The sequence below is a fragment of the Heterocephalus glaber genome, unplaced genomic scaffold (genome assembly GCF_053883595.1).
Source record: "Heterocephalus glaber isolate CG9 unplaced genomic scaffold, H.glaber_assembly_v1.0 deba00001577, whole genome shotgun sequence".
Taxonomy (NCBI): domain Eukaryota; kingdom Metazoa; phylum Chordata; class Mammalia; order Rodentia; family Bathyergidae; genus Heterocephalus; species Heterocephalus glaber.
This window is the reverse complement of record NW_028258358.1, coordinates 18,726,302-18,730,734: the sequence shown is the minus strand read 5'-3', so window position 1 is coordinate 18,730,734 and position 4,433 is coordinate 18,726,302. Positions and strand designations below refer to the sequence as shown.

The 4,433-nt window shown below is 31.6% G+C and overlaps 1 pseudogene; it reads left to right on the top strand.

The window, feature by feature from the left end:
* Nucleotides 1-2,147: 2,147 nt before the first annotated feature.
* LOC147823525 (U4 spliceosomal RNA) lies at nt 2,148-2,280 on the top strand (annotated as a pseudogene).
* Nucleotides 2,281-4,433: the final 2,153 nt, after the last annotated feature.

Here is a 4,433-nt window from a genome sequence, read left to right as displayed (position 1 = left end):
AATACAAATTAAAAAGTTACTACTGTATAAAAAGTAAACTGAAAAAAACTGTTAGGAGAAAAATATAACAAATAATTAACTATTTCTATTTCAGAATTTCATGAAACAAAAAGTGGACCTGGACATTAGAAGATATACATGAAATTGGATGATTTTTGAAATAAGGAATGGAAACAGTTTTAAAAGTTAAAAGTTATAAAAGTTTTAAGTTAAAACAATAGTTTTAAGTTAACTATTAAATATAAAGACAAGATTAAATAATATAAGATTAGTAAAGTAATAAAAAAGATTAGTAAAGTATTCACTCTGATTGTAACATTCATTAGAGACCTTTAGCAAGTGATTTTTTTCAGTTTTGGGGAATATAGAATATTGCTGAGTTGAGAAGTGAATGTTGCTATGTGAAGTAGACAGGGGTATAGAATGGTTAGAGTTAATTTCCTAAAGAAAAATTAAAACAAATTTTACTAAGTGAAAGATGATATGTATGTCTGAGTGTAAAAGAAATGGATTACTTTTATTTAAAAATGGGTTAAACTTGCATTATTTACAGACAAGGAAGATATCTAATAATGATGCTAATATTTCATCAAAAGTACAGTAGTATGAAAAATGATAAAAAATATCAATGTAACTTTCTAATGAAAATGAAATACTATCAGCTTTTTATTTTAATATTTAGGGAGAACTAATTTTTGTCATATAAAACACATTCAGCTTTTAAGCACATGATGTGATAGTAACTGTTAGTCAACTTTCTGTTACTGTGACAAATACCTGAGATGATCAATTTATAAAAAGACAAAGTTTATTTTGGGTCACAGTCTAGAACATTAAAGAATGGAAGTGGGGCGGTTGGGGTCCCAAAATCTTGACTAGATAGTCCAATGACCTAATAATTATGACTTCCTCTCAGTAGGCCCCACTTCTCAAAGCTTCTACCACCTCTCAAGAGGATCAAGTCTTTAGCATACAAGATGTGTTGGATATTTAAGATCCAAACTATAGCAGTAATATTAACTTATATAGTAAACTCAATAATGAATGTATTTCTTGATGTATTAGGAGAGTGAGTAGGAGCAATATTTTACTGCCTGTGTACTTGTGATACCTGAAATGAAAGGTGCTGCTGACTTTGCTTTGTTGAGCTTTCAGATAGGCTGCCTTAGTGAACACTTATATGCCATATGGTTTCATTATGTTGACAAGAACAATAGAGCTTAACCATTTTAATTCCTGTGCATCCAAAGAATCACAATATGAGTGGAGCCAGTCAGCATGGTGCCCCTCCCCCACTCAAGAAGATATTGTTGCCTTGTTGAAGAAGGGAGGGGACATCTTGGAATGGCTAAGATCAGGAAGGGAGGGTTCTGGACCTTTTATTTGCATACCCAACATTCACAACAAACTTTGAGGCCTGCCTCTCACTGACATGAGCCTGCAGTTGCTATATAGGCAGCACTCCCCCGGCACTTCTAGGGTTTTAGTCTAGGAGGCCTCCTGTTACTCACCCTGCTGTGCTGAAGCACAGGCCCTGTTAAACTACAGACTCATTGGCTTTGGTGGTCTTACAAAAAAAGGAATAATAATATTCTATAAAGTGAATTGTTTTTTTATTGACAATGTTTTAGACATTACATTTGAAGAAAATGTAGTCATTCGTAATTCCTTTCACAATATACCACATACATTGAGTTATAGTTGCTTTATAATAGTCACTTTCCTTGTTGCTGGGGTAAAATACCCAACACCTACAATTTAAAGGAGGAGAGGTTTATTTTGGTTCATATTTTCAGCCCATGGGTAGAAAAGTTTAGCAGAAAAAAGGTGGCTCATATCATGGTAGACAAGAAGCAAAGAGTGAATGGAGAAGCTGGGAGGAAGGTACAACCTTCCAGGTCACACTTCTAGGGGACCCAGCACTAACAAGGGATGACTTTTAAAGCACATCAGCTGCTGACCTCATTAGTGGAAGAATCCACTGATGAATACAGTATCCCCGTGATTCACTCACCTTCTAAAAGACCCACATCTGAGTGCATGAGAGTTTTAGGGGGTTATTCATAACATCATCTAAGTCTGAAATTATTAAGAATTATGCCCTAAGAACTCACACACAAGATCTCTCCTTTTATTTTAATTTTATGAGCTTTGCTCAGTGGCAGTATTGTAGCCAATGAAATTTATGTGAGGTGCAATTACTGCTATTTTAATTTTATGAAAAAGTATTATGACCTCAAAATCAAGTGAGTTTCTTATATTTGCTAAATATATGAGAATTCTTTTGCTTCTATTCATGAAACTTTGAAGTAAATCAATCTTGATTGACATAATTATACCCAATTGAATTGCTGAATCCCTATTTAACAATATCATGATTTTGATACTACCTTGTTATATAAATATGTCATATCTTTATAAATAAACATTGAGTAATGTAATCAATAAAGTTCACGGGAAATAAGAAAACAAAACAAACTTTTTTGTATATTAAAATTTTGTAGAAAAAATGCGTGTAATAGTAATGAATATAGGAATTCATATTTATGGTTAATTCTATTCCATCATTGAGTAAAAATAAAACATTAAATTTTATATTGAGCATAGAAAGATTTTTAAAGACTATGTCAGGACTTATATCTCAAAAGCAACTCAATTTATCAAGTAAGGAAAATATGTAATGACAAAAATTATTCATTAGTAAAATATATTTGAGTTTACTTTAGTTATAGTAGCTGCTAGGTAAGCACAGCATATAAAAAAGACACTGATATTTGAACAAATATCAGACTATGGCTGAGTTAATCATGAAATGTAAAAAGCTTCCAGACATCTCTACCTTCAAGAAAAAAAACTAGTTTTTTTGTAAAAATATATATACTCTGAAATGAGGAGTTCATATGGCTATTTCTATTGGGAAAAATTTCCAGGATATTGGGTTGCCAAATAGAAATATTTACATGTATTTATACAAATAGTGTTATCAGTCTTTTCTGAGGAAAGAATTTTTAATTCTCTTGAGGATAGGAAAAAAAAAACTCCAGTAAAACATAAGTCCTTCTATATACTCCATTTTATATTGGTTTTCTTGTTTTATGTATTCATATACTGGTTGTCCTTCATTTTCATTTTAACATTTAGTTATATATGACTATTCAGGCAGTTTTCTCAGTGGCAAGTATGGAAATGGTCCTTGCATATTCTACTCTAGAAAATACATAGATGACTACATATTACTTGTCTACAGAGAAGGATATGTTTTATGACTTTTGTACTCAAAATGATATGTTGTTAGGCCTAAATAAAGAAGAACCTTACAATGAATAGTCCTGAGTTCAACCCCTGGTACTGAAAAAAGAAAAGAAAAGAAAAGAAAAGAAAAAAGAAAAATATCAAAGTATGTTTACACATATACAAAGGCATTATTTGGGGCTACTTTTACTTATCATGCTCAATTTATTTATCTTAAAGGAGAACAGTGTTAGTGTTAAAATACTGTCAAAATACTGTATTCATCTCAGAATTAACACATTAAATAAAAAGACAGTCCAGGTAACTTTAGTTATGATATATTTCAGATGATATAATGTGGGAAAGACAAAATTAAACTAACCAGTGTTAATTGTAAGAGGGATCAAAATTTTTAGAAGACTTGCAAACATGTTAGATTATTAGATGTTAAACATAATATTATATACCTAAAAGGTACCAATGAAAGAATTTAAGAAAAAAAAATATAATATATAAATGTGGGGGATTTCTTCTCCAACAGCTGCATTATATTTTAAAATATTTGGTTAAGACTACTTTTCAGATTCAAGTGAAGATGGAACAAACATTAGCAAGTCTAAAAATGTTAAGAGGAATATTGAAATCAACTCTATTTGTTGGTTTCTTTGAACAATAAAATGTTTCTAGAACAGTGCAATTATCCACATGAATGTGTTTATTCACTAAGCTATGGTAAAGTCATGAGGTATGGTACAACTTGTCAGTTAAGTACAGAAAGTAGTTTGGGCTGAATTTATTTCAATTCAGTACACCTAATAAATATTTTCTTTTTTATTTAAAAAGAAATAGAATTGACAATGAATTTGAAGACATCAGGTGGATATGAGTTGTCTGTTAGCAACAAGGTAAAGGAAGACAAAATATAGGCCACATTCATTTTGTGATCATTTTCAATGTGTCGTTACCCAGCATTTCTATAAGGCAGTAGTAAATACCAAAAAAATCAAGTAATTTTTTTTTTTTTACTTTTTGGTTCATTTCTAATGGTTTACTGTGGGGGGCCTTGCCCCCCCCGCTGGAATTCTTAAGTGCCTATTACGGACATGCCCGGGCTTGTTGCAGATCTACCCGGCAACAAGGAAGTAGCCCCAGTACACTCCTCTTGCTCCTCCCCTCTTGCTCTACGGTATATATGTTGTAGC